Here is a 22,047-nt window from a genome sequence, read left to right as displayed (position 1 = left end):
CTTAATGGACAGATTCTTATAAAAAATATACTCACCTCCAGCTAAAAGCAGAAGTTAAGGTACACAAATTTCTTCAGTAATATAGTTTAGAGACCCCTGAACAAGCTGACACACAATGTAGTTGAAACTGCAGGAACTGTGTGAGGGGTGAGAAGGAGAAGGATGGGGATGGGGAGGAGCTTTTGGTGGTCAAGGAAAGGCTCCCACTTTCTTCTGCAACCATCCTCAGATCTCTTCTCCTTCCCTAGACCCAGGAGAGCCATGTTGTAGGCACTGTATTCAATGTGAAAGCTGAAAGCTTTTTGAATAGAAGTTCATTGCTGCAGTTCTACTGCCTAATCTCAGGGGAATTAATTTTGTTAGTTTAGAAATGGGAGTGTCCCTTCACTGTATTTTGAGGATACAACCACAGCATTACCTTGGTGGAGTCTGGGTATGATATGGATTTGTCCTGTGACTGCTCATAAGCCCTTGGCCCTACACCTTACTTCTTTGTACATCAATAAAGGTCAGGAATCTGAATATTAGATTTAAAAGTAAGCAGATTATTTAGCAGTTCAGGTTAGCAAACTAAAATGTCACAGTCCGGAAAATTAATGCAGAAAAACAGGAATTGAGCTACAAATTCTGGGTAGTTTGAATAGGGACAGAAATTGTGGGACTTACAGGTTGTACATCCTTATAGAATCTGGCTGTAGGTGCAATTAATTATCAACTTGGAATCAGAAAACTCAATATATGGGCAAATTACTTGAAAAAGGAGGACAAATGGGGAACTGCACAAAAAAAAGACATTCATCCTTAAATCACAGATTCTGTAGGAAATAAAATTTCTGCCCTTGAAGAAAGATATTTCAGTATGTTAAATCCTGGCAAGGGTGATTAGAATCCATCGTGTCAGAAGTATACTGCTCCTGGAAGAACTCCAGAAATGAGATTAGCAGTTGTTCAAGCAGGAAGTAATAAAAGCAATTCAGCCTCCTCTGGGGAAAGGTAATACCACAACAACGTGATTTTCCTGGGATAATGCAGCATTAGGCTGGTGAATGAGTTGATGTCATTGATAAAAGGTAGACTGGAAACTGTGATTACTCCAGTGAAATAAGTTTCACTCTAAGAGAAAGGGCATAAATCATTATATGTACCTGGAAAATAGTCTGACATTATGCCCAAGAAGATAAAATGGCTACAAACACACATGGGTATCATACAAAAAAGTCAAGTTTATATTGATGGCAATAATCAATCACTCAGCATTTTAGTTATCAAGTGTGAATGTCTAGATACCATGCAAAATCCAAAAATGAAAAAAAAAAGTATTTCATGAAGCTTCTTGTTTTGCCCACACAGCTGCAGAAAGAAAAGCTGAACCCTGACTCTTTGGCAGCCTTGGAGCCCTGTTCTGTTTTGAACTGACATAGAAGAGGTGAGGTCCCACAGCCCTCTCCCATGGCGTGTCCACAGCTATCAGTGATGTGATTTCACAGTCTTGTACTGCAATGAATGGCTGTAGGAGATGTGCAAGTCAGCACCCTAGCCTGCAGCTGGACATGCAACTGAGAAAAGGTATTGTTTCAAACAAATGCATGGTATCCTTTAAAATTATCATTCCTGAAAGAACACAGAACACAAGAAGAAGCTGAGCCAGTGGGACAGGAAGATACATACAAACTAAGAGTAAAAGCACTGATGGCAATTTGGCAGCCTAAGGAGTATTGGAGGCATGATAATGAATAGGAACTGTATTTCCAGACACTGAATACAGCTACTGTGATTCAGATTTGGAAGCTGTATAAAAGTCTGCAAAGTGTAGGAAAAAAAACATTATTGGGACTCCAGTTCTGAGCAGATCCTATGTAACCCCAGGGGTCAGAGCTTGGTGCTATGATAACAAGTTTGACTGCTTAACTGGAATGTTTCCATAGCTACATATAAAATGATTTCTGGGAAGACAGACCTGCAGCTGAACCATTTGTCATTATTTATGGGCTGGCTGGGTTCAGACCATGTCTCAGGAGCAAAGATGCTTCCTGTGGCTCTACCTTAAGTGTACATATCAGAGTAGACATCCTTTACTCCATGACTGGCACTCTTTTTCTGCATTGGGAACTAAAAAAATCTGGACTCTGCAGTGTCAAAGGAGCCCCTATACTCTCACTGGTCCAAAATATCCCTTTTCAATTTCATGAGCTCTACATTACCAAGTGCAGAAAATGTATGGGCCTCAAAAGGACTCCATTTCTACTGAAATAAAGACAATTTTCCTTCTCCAAGAGACAAAGAGATGGCCAGAGATTTGACAGAACTACTAATATTTGGAGAGAGAAAAAATATGAAGGAGGCAGAGGAATGCAGCTACTGTCTGGAGCTGTTACTCTGATTCAGACAAGGGAGAGAAATGAGACCCAAATCTGAACAGAGAGAGGCATAAAAACTCACATAGGATGGGATACCAAGAAAATATATAATGGTTGATGTGCTGAAAGCAAAGAGAAACTGAGTTGGATGACACAATATTTCTTCTTCCATAAATGTTGCAAAAGTTCTGTGCAGAGAAGTTTCACAAAGCAAGGAAAAATGTGGGCAAAGGGGGTTTTAGAGGCAGTCACAGACAGCTGACTTGGTAGAAATGCAGAGGTAAGGATGAAAAGGGGAGCTACATGGAACAGGCTGGGAACTCTCTTTTGGAAAGAAGACTTAAGATACCAAAACAGTAAGTAGGCCTTGGTAGCTCCATTGCATACATACACAATGAAAATTCTTTATGAGTTTATGTGATAAGACTGGCAAAACCTCATTTATTTCTGAATAATAGGAGTTAATAGGAGTTTCTGCATTTTGTCAGTATGAAAACAGCAATGTAATTAAATGGCTGTATAAACTGAGTAGATATCATGGTCAAGCAGACATAACCTAATACAGGGAAATGCCATTGAACTTGCCCCATATAATTAGCAACCAATCATCAGCTTGATCAGGCCCTGCAGGGATGTGCTTTCATTAGCCTGAGCTGGCTATTGATAGCTTCCTGCATTTCCATCATCCCCTGGAGCACCAGGCAGCACTTCACACGTGTCTGTATTCAGGACTGGTTGGTCAGACATGGGGAACGACTGCTAGGGGCCAGCTGGGATAATGATTTTTAACAGCTGAACTACAGAATCCAAGGCAATTATATAAAATTAATTCAGTTTGTAAATCCAATTAAAAATAAGTTTTAGCACCATGAAAAGCAAAGCTTTTTACTGTAATTATAGAGATATGCTTATGCTAATTATTTTTCTCACCAGAATGCAAAACAATGTTTGATGAGTATAGCTCTGCATTATCAGCATTTTACAAATATCACAGAAATTGTGCAAGTCTGAAAGCTCAGCTCTGGTTAAGTGAGAAATGAAGCAAGTCTAAGCAAGTCCCCACACAGAATCAGGAATTGTGTCAGGCTTTTGATTTAGTGGCACCAGAAGCTACTGAAGGTCTATAGCCAGCAAGATTCTCACAACTGAAGAAGCAGCTCCTTGTTTGATAATTTTAGGCTGCCCATGTACACTGGCTCATAGCCACAAGTTTGAAAGTAAAAGAGTCCAGCTTTTGTGGGAGTGCAGGAGTAGCTCCTAGTGACTGTGTGATTACTGGGGTTTGGTATTCATCTGATATACATGATCATGTGTTCTAATGAGCATGCTAATGTTATAAAAATGTGATAAAACAAGCCTTTAGTAGGCCACCAGTGTAACAATTGTATCTGTTATTGTATATGATATTGTATATCTTTCAGGTTATCAACAAGGCAGCACAAAGAAAATAAATCAAGAACCTTTAAAATAATATAATTCAAAACTGCTATGAAACATCCCATTTCCTAAATTCTACAGGAATAAATACAAATTTAATATACAAATTCACAATCTTGGCAATCTCAATTTACATATATTTTCCTTCAAGTTAAGAATAACAATTTCAGAAAGAGGGATGCTCCTGAAATAGGATATGTTTTATTTCCAGGTAGCATGAGCAATATACACTGATGCTAACCTGCCTTTCTTGAGGTTGAGTGGCCTCTACCTAGGTAGAAAAGATATAATAAATGAAGTACGGTTGTGAACTTTTCAGTATTGTGACTACATGATAAATACATTTAAAATACATTGAAAATATCCAGGTACTCTCTCTGGCATTTAATTCCCCATCTTTATTCCTCTGGTGAGACTGATGGCTCTTCCTGCCTTACTCAACATGGCCACAGTTGCTACATGCAAGGTACCAACCAGAAGACCCATTATAGCCTTGGCTCCTCATCTTCACTGGCTTTTTTTTTAATTTAAGATGTCTTTTTATTTTTGGCCTTTCCACAATCACTGAAAACGTTGTTCATCCCAATACTATCCAATACTGTGTCTTCACAGCCCTTACTAACCTTCACAGCCTCGTCCCAGTACTTGACCTACAAGATTCAAACTGCTTCTATCCAAGCAAATACAGAAAATGTTTGACAGTGTTGCCAAGCCCTTGGTAGCTGAAAAACTGTAAGGACTCATAGGAGGGCTTGAGGAATGTGGCATCTCTTGGAAGGATCATTGCAAGGTTGTGTGCTAATTCTAAAAACTGAAGTAGTCAAACCTGTTATTTATTTCTTTTATGCAGCTGTCTAAATGGAACTTGAGGTCAGCAGAGGGACTTAGTTTTCTTTTGACTGTTTTCAGAGCGTGTTGTTCCCTTCTGTGCCCTGGAACCATTTGGGAGTTCTGCCTCTGGGACTCCTGGAGAGACAGAGCCAATGGAAAGACTCTAACATCTGCATGTGGCTGCCTTCAGCTTTGTAAGATTTGCTGAAAACAGGGGTGGCATCTCAACCCTTCCAGATCTGGCCAATTTCAGCCCTACTTCTCTTTCAGTGTGCTGCAGTAATTATGAGATGATGAGAAACTCTCCAGAGCCTGCCTCCCCTGGCAGCAAGGCTGCCAGCTTCAGACAAATTTTGGCTGTCTCCCAGTGCAGGGCTGTGAGCCCAGACACCAATGAATGACCCTGTTCTGCCATATAGACACAGGACACGCATTCCTTTTGAAGGAAACTGCTGTGAGGTGAGTTGTTCAGCTGTCCTTGCATTTAGTATGCTAAAATAATGCCCTTATGTTTCAAGGAGGATGTGTTACAGAGGTAGTAGACTTGTTCAAGATAGATTCAAAGAAGCCAGGAATTTTGGGAACTCAAGGAAAGCATGGCTGTGTATCTCTCCCATCTAAAATGAGTTGATAAAATCCCCAAAACTCACAGTTATTTCCCTTTTCTACCTATTTACTCCCTGTTAAAATCAGCTCCTTAACAAGCATTGTGTTAATGAGAACAAGGTGTCTATGAGGCAGAAGGGGTGCCCAAATAGTGCCAAAATGTCTCCTTCCAAATTGTGGACAATATTCCTGTTACTCCATTAATTTAAATCGCACTGAACTCACAATGGAGGTAATTGAGGGAGGGATAAATGTATGCAAAGAAATAATTTGCTAGGTTTGCATTTTCTAACCTTCTTTCCTCTAAATGGAATACATGTGTATATTGATATATGTTTGAAATATCAAACATACAGACATCTATGGCATTTACTTTGGCTAACAGAGGGTTAAAGTGCCATTTTAATTGAATCCTGGTGTAGAGCCTTCCTCATGTTTGGATGGTACTTTGTGGGCATCCAATACTGTCAGTTCTGACTCTGGCATCTAAGGACTGTAGCTCTGCTTGCCACTGTGTCCTCCTCAGATTTTATTAAGTGCAAGGCTAGGACTAGGTCAGCCTGCTGAGATGAGGGAATACCTAGTTTTATGTGTCACTGGCATTTATAGGTTACTGAGATGGCAAAGAAGCTCATTTATGTAACACAGCCTGCACATTTCAAAGTGCCCCAAGGGGAGATATTTGCTGCAAAGCACTGCCAAAAATGCATGCTTAAAAATTAGTAGCTTTGGGGGATAAAAATTGAACTTGAGCAGCTATAAGGATGATTAGCTCCTTAAATCTCTTCTGTGAATCCCATTAAATTCAGCTTCTGCTGCCTGAAGAGCTTCTGTCCTCTCCCCCTGCCAGCTCCGTAGATAATGGGAATGTGTAATTCTGGACAAAATATTATTCTAACAGAAGGCTTCCCTCATAATTAAAAATGAAGAAACACTCATCAGTTCCCAAATTACATGGGATTCAGCTCTATCTAGCGACACCATTTCTAGAGAACAATTTTGCATTCCTCTTACTGACCTGCAGAGTTATTCATGAATACTTGAAAGCTATTAACTACATAAACAACCTCAGAAGCAACCAAAGAGAATATTTAGAACTGCATTTCCAGAGAGTGCTTTGTTGTTTTCTCTTTGTGTAGAAACAACAGAAAGTAGAGCCTAAAATTATTCCTTTTTTTGGGCTGTAAGATATTGCAGTAGTGTACAATGGTGCAGATGGTGAGAAAAAGGGCCTGTTGCTGAGAATATCTTCTCTTTTTCACAAAAGTTTGAATTCACTGTGACCCCCATCAACACTTCTATGCTTAGCTGAGCTATCTGGAACCTGAAGAGAACCTGGAATCTGGGCTGCCTCCAAGATGCTCCTGAGCACACTCAGCTTGTCCTTGAGTGCAACCTGAAATCCAAGATGCAGTTTCTCCCCATGTTGTACAACCCTGAACACACAGTGCACATTAACCCTCTGACCTCCCTCTGGCACCACATTCATTTTGACAAAAAGAATAGACACCTACGTGTTTAAGGCCCAGATTTCAAGAGGCACAGAAATCCTTAATGATGCACAGAAATAGCTGTGTGGGCTTCAGGCTGCAGAGATGATCAGAAGTTGGGACATGAAGTTGGGGAAAAGTACTTGGATAAGGGTCTTGTGGAGCTGAAAAATGAATCCTGAGAAAAGAGGGAAAACACATGAGAGAAAAGAAATCTCTGGTTTCAGTGTGGGACAAACATTTTGAAAATAATTGTTTGAATGGTTATCAATTGTATTGGTAATCTCTGGTATTTATTGGGAGCATTTCTCACAAATACAGTCCTTCAAAACCATGCAGTTTGTCTAATTGCTCCCTTCATGAGCATGTTAATTAAATTAAAAATTCAATTAAAATTTGCATTTTAATCTTAACTCTGACCATTTTTTTCTCAGCCTTGAATCAAGCATACTTCCCCAAGCCCTGTACTGGCCCTGTATGAACCCCAGGAACACAGGCTGTTGGACTGCCAGCCAAATCCTCATTAACCCACTGACTATCCCAATCACACACTGACCAATGACCGAAAGGATCAAGGAAAATAAAGGTCAGGAGAGGTTGTGATGTCTGCTGGTGATGCAAACCTGTGTCCTCACAGTGGCGCTGCAATTTCATCATTGCACCTGATCCAGAAATACACCAACAGGTATGTGGAATCTTGGAGAATCTACAATGCATTCTTGGGAGATAAGGGAACTTTTTTCAATATGAGGAGTGAGTCTGGCTTTGCCTCATGATATGTGCATGGATAATCAATTTCTTATGGAATTGGTCTCTTGCATTGTAAGACACTGAAATAATCACCAAATGCCAGATGCGACAAAAAATGTAATCACCCTGGTTTTGACCCCATTTTTAATCTTGTATTAGCTTTTTATTTAATACACACACTTACAACTGAGCCCAAACAATAAGAAGGTTTTATGCCATAGTGACAGAATGAGTACAAATTGTGCCTCCAAATCTCATAATTTCAAAAAGGGATCTGATGACTAAATAAAAGTTTATGTAAGCTCTATATTAAAAGGCTGCCTCCTTTTAAGTCTCCTTCTCTGACCTATTATCTCAATCATCCCCTATGTTGTTACTGCAAAGCAAAGGCTCAATTATATTCATTATTTTATAGTCCATCTCATGTAATATTTAAAAGAGATGCAAATCTCATTTATATTTTCTCAGGTCATCACTTTTATTTCCATGTCTAAAACTTGGTGAAATTTTGAGATAGCTTGACACAGCTTCCCTACCAGAAAAGCAGGAAAGGCTGCTGAAGAATGGTATAGATAAAACCAACACTGAACTCCTCAGGTTTGATTTTGCACAGATGCTGGTACAAAACACAAGAGTTCAAGTAATCTCTCTGAAGGCAATTCTTTATAACTCTAAGCACCCCAGAGAGTCAATGAGTCCTTAATTTTACCATCAGACAGACAGTTTGTCAAATTCCTTTACTATGTCTTGTACCAAATATAGAATATCTGCTCTCATTACTACTGAAGAGCTCTCAGATGTACATTGAGTGTGTTTGTAATTAACTGCAGCCTGTCTTTGTTCTAAACTCATTTTTCCAATACTAAAGCAACATGCTCTTCAGCAGCTTATTACTACAGCTGTAAGTTGGTAATGTTTGCAGGGGCAAACAGAGCACTGCAACTGTAAATGTGCCATCCTTCCTGAGTTTAGCCCAAAGGATGGCCTATGGCAATTTTGTCAGAAAAAAACCAAAAAAATGTGCTTAAACTATTTAAACCAAAACATTGTTACATACAATTTCAATTTCTAATAGCATTTCCTAGAGTGTTTTGACTTAGTCATAGCACCAGTGCCTTTTTTATGGATTATAGTAATAATTTGCAAAATAGACATAGACTACTTTTTCCACCAAGAGGTCTCAATGGGCATATGCTAAGTAGTGTGCAAAGTAGCACTGTGGACATACTCTGGGAATGGGTTGGCATTATTTAACAGGAGATGTAACTGATGGAGCTCCAACCAGTTCTGTCCACCTGATGCTGTTTCCCCTGCCCTGTTCCTTGTCTCTCCAGTAGCTCTAACTGATAGCTGTCCAATGTTCCCCTTTGACCTCTCTGTCCAGTACCACCTCGGTCAGCACATCAAATCTGGCAGGTATTGAGTCAGGCTGCTTCTAGCACAATACCAGGACCCCAACATGAGAATAAAGGTGTCCTAAAGTAAGGCAAAAAAAGCAGTTTCAAAGAAAGTTTGGCTTGCTATAGGCAACTCTGGGCCAACAGAGATTCCCTCTCTGTTGCTCATGCAACTCAAGCGTGTTACAGAACAGGGAGTATGAAGCATGTTTGTGTGTGAGGATGGCACATAGCAGCTCTGAGGTCAAAGCTGTACTAGTAAATTAAACAGTCTTGGGGTACTGACACCCACCTGTCTGCACTCTTAAGTGATGGCAGAGTTTTGATCTGGACCAACAAGCACTCTGACAAACAGTTTCACAATTGGAAACTAGCACAGCCAGGGACCTTTCCCAGCAGGCAGCAGCAATGAGGCCCCCCTGCTGTACAGAAGCAGATTATAATGATGCCATGGGCAATGTCAGGCCAGCTGGTCTCTGTACCAGGCATGGCACATTTAATTTTTTTTTGCCTGAATATATTCTGACTCTGTTGTGCTTATTGTGCCCTGATACATTACACCTTTAACCTGTAAAACAGTGGCAGTCTTTACTCATTTGGGCAGTCATTTGCCTGAGTTTGACCAAAATTACAGATGTAAAGGCAAAAAAACTACATCCCCTTCTAATGACAAGACCATTTCCAAAGGATAAAGTTCTAGTGTTTCCTAAAGAGATACATCAGCATTTTAGGAATTTGTTGAAGACTGTATTTGGGCATGGAAAATGTCAAGCTGTATGCCCAAAAATATCCTATTTTGGCAATAATAGAAGCAAGTTGAACAAAATTTCCAAATGCAAATATAAGGCAACATTGATATTACAGTTGCCCCAATGATGACACCTGTAGGAAGCTCTTTAGCATAAGGAATAGTAAGGCTGTAGAGATTACACTTACTTTTCTTAGTTCCACCAGCACAGCAGCAGAGAGCTCAGGAGTGTTGGACATGTGGTGTGAGCAGCCTCTCTGTTCTCTGCAGCACACTGCTGGCTAGTAATTTATATTTGGGACACATCAAAGCCTTAATTTTCAGCAACTTTACCTTCCTTTTGGTCAGGCAGAAAACATTGCATTTCTTCTCCAGAATCTCTCTAAAAGGTCAGCTCACCAAGGGGGTCCCTTTGGAAAGCTGCAGGAATAGCATGTGGGCTGCCACATAAGGTGCACGCAGCTGGTGTTCAACAGCTGTGAGATGAAAACCAGTACAGAGCTCCAAAAAGACTGCTGGCAGGCTGCAGGCTTGTTGGATTTTGTGTTTGGATTATTTTTTTGTTTTTCTACCTAACAGTGACTTTCCTGTCTTCATTTTTTGCTTTCTGTGTATGGGGCTTTAAAATTCTTGTTTGCTATGGGATCATTACTGGCAATTCCATCTTTTATGCTTTACTGGTGTCAGGTTTGTACGCAGAAGGAGCCTTTTTTGGCATGTAGCTGCAGCATTTTGTGGAGATGACTGGGTCTATTGGAAAGTATCACCTAACAGCATGACAGTGTCACTGCTGATGCCTGAGATGTGTCCTCGTGTCTAAAAGTCCTAAATGCAGCTGGAATTAACTGGACGTAGCTGATTTTCAGATTCTGCTTGAAAAACAGAAACTGAATGAAAAAATTACACGATCTCCTGTCACACATGACCTTGGATCTATGGGTGCTTTGGGGGCCATTACATGGTGTCTCAGTGTTCTCCACCACTGGCACTGCAAACAAAGGTCAGATCAGAAGCAGCCTGGCCACAGCCCTAAGTGTTCATCCACATCTGCTTCCAAGGCAGTCCTTGCTTACCCACACAGGAACAACCTGCATCTTGCTTCAACCTTAGCCAAACACTGGGGGAATAAGCAGAGACTTTTGCACTCCCTTCTGATTTGCACTCAGTCTATGATCTTTGGTTTGTTTTGTATTCCTACAGTGTTACAGAATATCTCACAGCTATTTGGGTCTCTTGCTTGGAGCACCTGCTTTTTTTGTGGAGACAATTTAAATCATAGTAAGGGGATATATTGTTGTTCTCAGTGTTAACTCCAGAGAGCAATAACCCTGTGGCATTCTGGGATCTGCTCATTTACCCACCTGTGCACTTGGCTTTTTGTGTCTATATTGTTTATTTATAATGCAATTTCAGTGACTGCAGTCTGGAACATGTCAGTTATCAGGAGGTCACTGGAAAATGAGCAAATATGTACATTAAATATTGATGAATCATTTTTCCTACTATTCAAAATGCTAAGCTGGAAATTAGGAGCTTGATCCAGCAAATTTCACCATGTAGGTAGTTTCATTAACCTCATCAGCAAGGGAAGGCATTTGTGTATAAGGGTCTTTATCAATCTTTGCGTGACACAGTGACAAGAAAATCAATAAACTTCTCTAACAATGTCTGAATTTCAGTGCTTAGCAGTTTAGGGGAACATAACAGCTTTATCTGTGATATATTTTGGCAAAACCACATTCAGTGTATTACTTTTTAAAAATATGGTGATATTTAGGAAATACAGGCATGTGCTGGCTGTGTAGTCACAATGAAATAAGTGTTGCACACCAATTTACAAACACCACACGCTGCAAAAAAAAAAATAAAATATTATTTTTACAAGGTATGGTATCTTTTTTTTTTTTTTCCCTTTAGCAAGACTATGGGGTTTTGCCTTGGAAAATCCATGGAAACTTGTTGGGGAGTCAAAATTTCATGGAAAAGAACAGGAAATATTGTAGCCGTTACAAAAAGGAGTGGAATTAACTAGTATCTCTTTCTACACATAGTGTTTTTTTATCTCAACAAGAGTTCCAAGTAGCTATCTAAAAATATGTTTATAATGAAGCTCTAGGGATCACTTCATAACACCCTCTTGTACAGAGAAAGGTTCTTCAACCAGCTATTTCAGGACTCCAGTGCACCTGGGTAATATACATTGAACTCCCAGAAATCTTCTTGTGATCCCTAGTTATTCCATTAAATGAAATTATTCTGTGTTGTATGCTAACTATTTATTTCCTGTCAAACTTGATGAGTTTTTTCAAGATGGCAAAAAGAAATGCAGTCCAATGCTGTATATGTATTTAAGGGTCTGTGTGTAGGGCAAATTTATAGAGGGTGATTTTTGTTCATCTTCATTGGCTTCTGTATTTTGGATCCTCAAGCAATAAAAACACAATTAAAAATTTATCCACTTGAGGAAAAGTTGTCTCCACTAGCTCCAGAGCTTAGAGTTTTCTTCTCTTTTTCTCCTGCAAGTAACTGACTGAAAATGATTCTAGCACTGTGCAAGGTAATATTCAGAATGGAACCATTGTAATAAAGGGAGAGAAATATGCTGGGGGGAAATGCTGAAGTTGAGAAGAAGAAAGAAGGGGGAGGTGGAACAGCCATGAATCATGGAAGCAGTCTGGCTGCCTTACCCTCCAAGGGAAGCTCTGGTAGAAACCTGTGTATCTGGTAAGGTTTCAATGCTATATTGTTTAATTTAACACAGTTGATGAGTTCAGAGGAAAAAAACCTATGTGATCTTGTATGAAGAAATTTGATTTTGTAGAGCAAGGCAGGGTTAAATACTCAAACACTGAAGCTAAAAAGTGCTTCCTATTCTTTTCTCAATTAAAAATAGTGTTTTACAGAAAATAATAACACAGGAAAGGGATAGATTTTCAAGGAAAGAATCTTAGGCTAGAAGTGACATGCTCCTTCTTTTTAGATTATTTTTTAATGATTGAAAATACAATAATCTGATAATGAATATATTACTCTAGCTATAGCATGAACCTAGCCCTCACACTTCAACTGGGGAGCCTGGCCCCCCCATCCCCCTTCTCCATCTCTGATGGCCAATGTGGTTGTCCAAAGATGCAAACACCAGGTGGGTATTGCAGGAGGAACCATCTAGGTGCTCACATAATTAATGTGCTCCAGCGATGGGGGAGATGAAGAGTTTGCCATTTGCTTTGGAACTCATCAGCCTGCATATAGGTATAAAATGCTGCTGGAGACTGGGCCAATTGGGAAAACTTGTCTCCTAAGGTTACAGGAAGCTTCAACGTGGACTGCTCCCTCCACACACACCCCAGCAGGGACTCCTGCAGGGTGCATTCAGCCCAAAGACAGGAAACAGTCCCTCTTGTATGCGTGAATGAAAAACATCCAGTCAAACAAGGAGATAAAATCCAGAAGTAGCTACATAGATGTTTTGCTGCTTTTAATTGTGAATTCTAAAATGCCAAAGATTGTCAACGTGTATGTTTCTAGCTGAACCAGTTTTTATTAGAACCCTTTAAAAATAAAACTGTTGATCAAATCTGAGACTAAGTGGACTAAGCCACACCTGGAAGTTTAGAAAGCATGTGGGTCTCACTGAAGCTCTTGACTCAACAGGAGGGGCCACAACCTGAGCACACTATAATCCATGTAATAGCTGATAGAGTTGTTATTTACATGCTGCACTGGCAATATTTAGATACTGTATTAGCAATAAATTTAATCATCATCACTCACATAATCACTGTGTCCTACTTCTCGTGTCTGGCCGAGAGCCTTCTCTACACTATTCTGCCACTGTAAGCCCTGTGATATTCTCTATTGCTCCTCTCAACAATGCAAGTATTAACAGCATGCCATGGCAGGCCCTTGTCACATCTCTCAGACACCTTCCCACCTTGACTCTGGGTCACTTCTAATGACCTTGAGTATTCTTTTCCAACTGCTTTTGTAGGCAGTCAACAGCATCTATTACGATGAACCTTAAAAAACTCCTAGTATTTAACATCATCTGCCTTTTATCCTTCCTCAATATAGGTTAGACTGCTGTATGAGGAGGTTAGACCAATATGTTACAATTTGGTCTTGACATATCTGCAGAGAAGCAGACATGCAGGTTAACAAAAGGACCTAAGTGCCACCTAACTGTCATTTCAGATACCTAAGACTTGTATCATATAAACTCATAGCTTCTAATAACTTAAATTCCCTGGATTTTATGTTTCTTGTACAATGTGCGCATTTTCCTAAGTACAGTCTGCACCCCAGTAACACTTAGCTCCTAAATCCCAGCAGGATTAAGAGTCTCCAACTGAAGCTTTGGGGAAAATAAATTAAGATTTAATGGGAGAGAAATGAAGAAGAAGAAATTATGTCATTTATCCGGGATAGAGACCTTCAAGTTTCGGTAGCTGTTCAGAACAGTTTCTACATGTTCCATTAGAATGTCACTGGATGAAAAAAAACCCAAAACAGATGGATAACCGGCTGAATTTAAATTTTTCTTTCCAAACGACCCTTTGAACAGAGGAATTGTGTGCATTGCAATGTAACTATGCAATTTGTTGTGATTAGTCACAAAAATGTTAGGAACTAGATAGGCATTAATTGTTGGGGGTTTTTGTCCCCTTAGTTATTGTATCTGCTAAGCACAAATCACACCAAACCACCAAGGAAAAAATCCTAACTTCACTGGAGCCTTTTATTACCTCTCCCTTAATCTCTTTACTTTTGTGTCCTTTTAGAAGAAAAAATACCTTGCTTGAAAAAACGTGAATGAAAAAAGTATAATCTTTTGAAGTGGAAGTTTCTGATCAAGTTAAAAGATTAGCCTTTTATTAGAAGATCTCAACTACTGAGCAACCAATTTGCATCAGTCTCATGAGAATTCTTTACATTAAGTTTTGTCATTTTTAGTTGAGAAGATTAAAGAATTTTTTGGAGGTCATAAAGAAAAGATTTTATTGGATGAAAATTAGGACATAGTCCTTTTCATTATTTCCTTCCAGACGAAAACTGTTCTAAATCCATTTGTGCACAGGAACATGCATACATGCCTGTATCTATCTCAATATCATCTCTCTCTATCTCCATCATCCATCTATATCTTTACATATATACACATGCAGTCAAGACAAGGTGAACAAACAGATTTCAGTTATGAATGGAGGTTTCAGGGTTGTAGCCTTTTCATTACCACTAGCAGGTATGTGACAGATTCTATGTCCCTCATGTTGTAGCTGTAGGGCTACAGCATGCTTTTCAGCATCTACATTGTCAAAAAAGCTCACCATGGCATTCACACAATGCCCAATTTTATCAGGACACAAGGAAAGAAAAGCTGTAGTACAACTTTTGAACCTGATAATGCTGAAGTTAGGCTGCCTAAGACAGGATATTAAGAAAACAAAGATACATAGAAAATGTGGTATTTAAGCAGGGCTGTTCAGCTAATGAAATAAGAATTAAAACTATGTGAAGATGATGGTAGTCTTTGGTGACATATTTTGATGCTACTCCAGTCATCATTTTGATACACCTTATCTACTGTACCGGTGATCAACAGGCAAATGTGCTAGCAAGCAACAATCTTGGCTGTGTCTTTCCCACTGAGCTGATATTGTGGTCGTTTTGTTTTAGGCATTTGCACATCAGATATTCTCAGAGTAGCTTTGCAAGCACTGTGGCATCCCAGCCTCGACACAGACATGGCCATATTCCCCAGCTAAAGACAATAGCAGTAACAAAGAATCCACCCACTACTTAGTTAGTTAGTTGCTTGATGGCAACTAACAGCAGAGATAAAGTGGACATACAATTTTTAGCACTAATCTTTCTCCCATTTCCTCCCACAAACAGGCCGGGCTGTATTGGCTTCTTTATCTTGTCCTGTCAGGCAGATTTCAGATAAGATTTAGGAAAAGAAGGTTAAAGGACCTTGCTAATAAGCAATGACTAGTAGGCTAGTGCAAATATAAATGTACTAGAAGTCCAAGACATCTGCCACACCTTAGAGGAATGCATCTGATACTAGTGCTAAGTATATAATACACAAATACCTTCAGTGACTGAGAGACTTCCATTAGAAATGCTCCTTCTAGAAGAGCTTCTCAAAATATCATAAAAAAATTGTTTAATACTATTCAGAAAACTGGAGCATGCTGTAGCCTCTACAGATATTCTGAACTCTACTGCACAGAAATTCCTCTTCTTTGAAGTAAATTAATTATTTCATTTTGTATGTCTGATGAATATTTTATATTAAAAAGCAAATAAAAACTGACATAGAAATATGCATTATAAATTTCCCCTCACAAAATGATGCTGAAAGAACACAAAAATCCAGAGTCCAAAGTAAAGATTATGTTTGCATTGTTACTGAGGTTTGAATGAAATTACTTTCTTTGAAATCTGTGTATTTTCTTGTGAAAGCCTTACATTGCAGCACGATTTCAATAGCAGAAAGTGCTTAAAAGAAGTTATCAAGACAGAAGAACTAGGCTCCATATCTTTCACAGTATATGTGTTACTGTGCAAGCCACTTCAGTCATTTTTATTTTCAAAGACAGTAGATGTTCTCCTTATTCAACCAGCTTGACGTGCCAGTCTCAGCCCTGATTTTGGCTAATCTTATATCTACCTTCTCCTTTGCCTATAAAGAAATGGCAATGGAAAACGTTTAGCATTTCTGAAAAAAACAGGGCATCTAGTTGCTGAGATGTGTTCAATTTATTTAGAAATTTCCACATGCCCTTTTGTATCTTAGATGTATATATAATGAAATGAAGATACTAAAATTTTGTCAAACCTGAATTTTTGAAAGAAAGGTTTTGAAGATGGGAACCTTGGAGAACATCAGGAAATGCACTCATGGTCACAATGAAAAAAGAAGAGGAATTTTTACTCAGCACCATTTAGCTGTCAATCATGCCTGAATCTGTTGATTGTTTTAGACATAAAGAAATAATACAGAGATGTTGTATTCACTTTTTATAGTGAATGAAACAGGAATTCCTAGAAGGAAACTCACTAAGCCCTTGCAAAACTACAATACATAAGATGAGGGTGAGAAAAAGGATCAGGGTGAAAAAGTTAAGGTAACACGATACCGCTTAAATCTAAAGACTTGCAACAGCAGTAAATACTAGTATCCTTTTTCCATGGTGTTTATGCAGATTTTCACATATACTTAAAAAAACTGAACTATCTTCCTAATATATGAAACTGTCAGTAAACTGAAGAATTTTGTGTTCATGAGTTGATGGTCTATCACCAGGGCTAAATGAGTAACTGTGGGCTTCAACAATACAACAGTAATCAATAGAATCATTCTCACATGTGAGAAATGGCTGATAGACGGCCACACAATCTACTTTCTAAAAATCTTTGGTTTGGTTTCCTCCTTTGTTTTGCTGTGAAAAGGCTGTTTGTCTTTGCATCTGGCCATATGCATCCATGGGTATATGGACTGGACTGGTGAGAGATTGTGCTTTTTACTCTGAAGGGAATCTGGGCAGTTTCAGCTTCTCTGAAGTTGCACTTGAGTCACCTGTCCTGTGCTATCCTAGTAATAGCTCATAGAGAAAATAAATTCAAGAGAATGTTAAATATTTTAATTTGTGGATAGATTCACAGGAAAGTTGAGATCTGCCTGCTGAGAGGAAAATCTCATTTTATATCCACCCAACCCATGACACAATGTGACTGCTTTTTAAACAAACTCCAGTGCAACTTACAGCAACCTAGTGACCAAAGTTGGACTGGTATCCAGAGCATATGGTACCAGTCAGTGACCAACAGATTGTAAACATATTATCATGTCATCCTCTTAATTTCTCTCCTGCTCCAGTTCTTTGTTAGATATTAATATTTTTGTTTGTACAAAAAAACCTGTCTGAGCTCTAAGCTACTTTTATTGCCAGACCTCAAGTTCTTAATCCCTTCTGAGGAGGGATATAGGGACAGTATTCCCATTACAAGAATGGCTGAAAAAGTTGTTTTTCATTAAAAGAATCTAATTTAATCCTTTAACATCCTCAAAAGTGTCTGTATCATTTTCCAGAAACATTTTGTTCATGAAAGAGATCAAGCATAGGAAATAACAGCCTCAATGATTAAACTTCAAGCTATTGAGAATAGACTCATATGATACAGAATCTAATTTCAACCTTAAGTCTTGCCGTATGTTCTATTTTAAGCCTTATAATTAAAATTACCTTTCTGATGTGTTTCATTCACTCTGAAAAGCTTGCAATTCAACAAGAATAGTGCTCAGCTCAGTTAAGTCTGACTCTAAAACTTCCTTTCATCTGAAAATATTTAATACCATGGGAAATATTTTGCAACATTTGGAAGCAATGAAAAGGAACTTGCATGTGTCAATTTCATGGATGATAGGCTTGGGTACAGACCGAGTTCAAATTATGTCTGCAAATATACATGTGGAATTCAAATAACCATGGATTTTTAAAGGGATTCTTAGCATTGTTAGCCTTATTTTACCAGCATAAGCTGCAGGAAGATTCTTCAAAGTAATACTCCTAGTCTATTTTAATGCATTACCCTCAATCAGGTAAGACTCCACAGACACAGAGTTGAAGGGAAATTTAATTTTTTTTTTTGCAAAATTTGCATTTGGAACATGATATTTATTCTCTGCTTTCAGTATTATCCCAGGGCAGCATTGGGGTATGGAGTAACATATGGTCATTTCTGTATGTTTACAAGAAGAGCCATTTTTCAAATAAACAGCCATCAACAAAACAATAGGGACTTCTAATCTCATTAATCCTCTAAAAGATTGCTGGGACTGGGTAGGAGTATACAAAGCTCATGCTGGTCTCTGTCTCCATTTTATTACAATAATAGAAAGCTGTTGTCCCTGCTTCATATTCCCTCCCCCCTCCCTTCCTCCCACGGATGCTATGAGTATTGTAAAAATACGAAGTGAGGTCAGTGGTTGCTGTCCCTCCATAAGTGCTGCAGGCTGAATCTGTGTCTATTTCATCCTTATGTTTGGATCCCAAATGACTTTTGACTCTTTCTAGTGAGCAAATTGCCCACAGGAATCAAGTACCCATAGATGTAGGTATGTGTATGAACTAAAATATACATTGATCATAGGGAGAGTGTTATGGAATAATGAGCAGCTGATGATTGCAAATGCGCAGCATGCTGAAAGCACTGTGTTTCTGCTTTCTGCATGTCTTCTGTTCCCGTTTTGCTTTACTGACTCCCTGATTCTAGTGAAGGACGTTTGAATCAGGCAAAGGGAGAGACAGGGATGTTCTGTGCAGTGCAGAGACACCCACTGGTATATTTAAGTAAAAAAAATTACCCTGCTTCAAAATGTGTAAGACAGCCATCTTAACTTCTGGCAATGGAATCATAAACTGATATTACTGAATACTAGGGAGGAGAGTACTGTAAGTGTTAAGTGAAATATATAGCAGCCCGTGCTGTACATCAGAGGGGACATGCCACAGCACTTCTTCACCAGCTCATCCTAGAGCTGTGTGTTTTAGAGCTTCTGGCAGCAAATGCAGCCTCAGGGGACTGAATGCCATTCAGAGCAGCTGTAAGACTGCTCTAAATCCTGGTAAGGGCTGAAACAGTTTTACAGTCCTCACTATAAGAAAGTAGTTAAGGTGTCTAAAATCTGACATTCGTGTGAGGTCTGTGCCAGAGATTCAAAGCTCACTAATACCTCAAATGCCTTCTGTTTCATTACTATATACTGTGCCACTATGCATAATCTAACCTGTTTACCTTAATATGCTTAATATGTTCAGTCTTTATTTCCCAGGTTTTTTTCTGCACTTTTTCTACCACCCAATTTTCTCCCTGGCATGTAATCTCTGTCCCTGCTGCTTTGAGAGCACACCAGCGGTGACAGCTCTTCTCCTCTTCTGAATGTTTGTGAACACATAACAATAGACAGTATTGGATTAAGATACAAGGAATTAAAGACCCAAGTCTAAATCTCCAACTCTGGAATGATTAAATGAAAATTTATTGGGTTTGGGTTTTTAATGAACCATCTTTTTTATTCTTTAACAAGCTTCTGATCCATATTGTTGAGAGTGTGTGAGCTCACTGAATTTGACATAACCATACTTGGTGCAATCAGCAAACAGTAAAGCTGTAAAGTCAGTGCTATCTTGTGTTTTAGAGCTCAAATCCTTTCAGACGTGAGAGCTACCCAAGACGACAGCTACAAGTGAAGCAATCCTCCCCTCCTTACTTCAAGTGGCTGGGAAAAAAAGGAACTGCAGAAACCTGATTTTTCATAAGGGGAAATGTATGTTGCTTTGGTGTTACCCCCACCATGAGGACTGATCATGAAGAAACAAGAGAGCCTTGGACTAGCTGAAGTTTTTCACTTTCTCTGGTCATTTACTGTCATGCAGGTGGTGCAACCTAGTCAAGTGTGATTTCTGCTGTGCCTGCTAGTAACTGTGTCTTATCTGTCACTCTCTGTAAATATAAAATGTCAAGGTAGCAGGCCCTGGTACCATCAAAAATTGCATTTCATATACAGGATGAATTCATGTCTCGAAAATTTGCAGGTTTCATGTTCTGCTCCTCATGAGTTCTCCCTGCAGCAGTCGTCACAAATTTGGCAGCTGATGACTCTTCAGGGGATCATGTCTCCATTTCTCTGGACCTGTTAGCTTTCTACAAGGGGATATGCAGCAAGCCCCATCTTTGTCTTTTTCTTTTTTCCTCTGGGAATTTCGATTTCTTCAATTTACAAAGTGGAAAATACTACAAGACTTGGGCTCAAGGGACAAGCAGACACTTTAAAAATAAATAGCTCATTTTTGTGGTAATGAAAGAGATTTAAGAAATATGGTCCTACATGGAAGATGCAAAGTTCAGAAAATAAATTGAGGCTGAAAGCAAATCGTGTCATTTCAAAAAATTCTCCTAGCTTATGAGGAGGGTATGGATTGAAAGTTTGAACCTGGCCTTGCCAAGCACATCCCTCGGGGATCTCTGCTGCATCCCTGAGGTCCATCCCATCTCCCGCCTCTGCTTTGATGCGCTCCGTGGATGCCGGCGCAGTTGAGAGCCGCGCTCGGGGGTAGGGGCGGCAGTTTAACCTGGGCTTCAGCCGCCCTTTGGGCGTGTGGCTGTGCCCGTGTCACTCCGTGCCCGTGTCTGTGCGTCTGTGGCTGTGTGTGTATGTGAGAGCAGCAGCCGCTGCCGCACACGCTCCCTGGACAGCGCAGGGTGCTGTTCCAGCCGCAGCCGTGTGCCGGCCAGCGGGACGGGCGCGGACGGAGCGCTGCCGAGCCCCCTCCGGCCCCGGCCCCGCTCACCTCCGCCCCTCCCGCTCTGCAGAGGCCCCTCTCATCCCGCCCACCGCAGCAGGGCTGCGGGCCGGTGCGCGCCTCCGCCCCGCGGCACTTCTCACCGCGCTTTCACCGCACGGCTCGGGAGCGGGGACACGGGCACCCGGTCCCGCCGGCTCCCCCGCTCCGCCTTCATCGCTCCCCGCTCTGCCTCACCGCCCCGCTCGCGCCGCGCGCGCTCCCGCCCGCTCGCGCGCGCACGAGTGACATCACCCCCGTCCAATCAGCCGCCGCCGCTCCCCGCGCCCCGCTCGGCCCCGCTCGGCCCCGGCGGCCCCGCGCGCGGCCGGGGCGGGGCCGCGCGGGCGGCTGTCAGCCCAGCCGAGCCCGGCAAGGACGCGCCGCGCCGCGCCAGCCGCGCCGTCCGGGCAGGGCCGTCCGAGACGTGCCCGGTGCGCACGGAGGTGGGGACGGCGCGGGGTGACAGCCCGGCCGTGCGGCGGCACTGCGCAGGTAGGGCAGGGCAGGGCAGGGCAGGGCAGGGCTGGGCTGGCTCGGCGGCAGCGCAGCGCAGCGCGGCGGGTCCCGCGTTGGCAGTGAGGGAGCGGCGCGGGGCCCTGGGGAGGGGGCACCGCCCCGGGTGGGTGCCCTCCGCGGCGGGGAGCCGCAACTTTGCCGGGGCAGCTGGGGCAGGTGCGGGGCGGCGGGGCAGCCCAGAGTGCCCGGGGTGGAACCCGATCGGGGGCGGCGGCCCTTTCCCGGCACGGGAAGCGGGGCGGGCAGGGGAAGCCGCCCCCTCCCCGGCGCCTGCCCGCTGGGCACGGGATTACTCGGCACCCCGGGCTGCCGAAAGTGGGCCGCCCGCCCCGGGTAATCCCCCGGCGAGCGCCGTCCGCGCCGGTCCGGCTCGGCGGGGATGCCGGCTGGCGAGGGACCGGGATGCTGCCGCAGGGGAAGGAAGCCTCGTGCGCGGTTTCCTCTCCGTTTCCCACGGCGCACCGATGGATTTTGGCAGCGTGTGTGAAAACGCGTCCGTGCCGCCGTCTTCCAGCGCATCATTTCAGCACCACGGTCTATGTGCCTTGCGCTGTACGCTGA

General features: G+C 41.5%; 1 protein-coding gene across 1 annotated transcript in view; it reads left to right on the top strand.

The window, feature by feature from the left end:
* The first annotated feature begins 21,280 nt into the window (after positions 1-21,280).
* CNTN1 (contactin 1) overlaps positions 21,281-22,047 on the top strand; it is a 201,165-nt gene continuing 200,398 nt past the window's right edge. The window contains exon 1 of the mRNA XM_056481790.1: positions 21,281-21,462. The gene's annotated coding sequence lies outside the window, so the exon portion shown is untranslated. The remainder of the gene's footprint in view (positions 21,463-22,047) is intronic.

The sequence above is a fragment of the Oenanthe melanoleuca genome, chromosome 1A (assembly GCF_029582105.1).
Source record: "Oenanthe melanoleuca isolate GR-GAL-2019-014 chromosome 1A, OMel1.0, whole genome shotgun sequence".
In the NCBI taxonomy this organism is placed as follows: domain Eukaryota; kingdom Metazoa; phylum Chordata; class Aves; order Passeriformes; family Muscicapidae; genus Oenanthe; species Oenanthe melanoleuca.
This window is presented reverse-complemented; position numbering and strand designations above follow the sequence as displayed.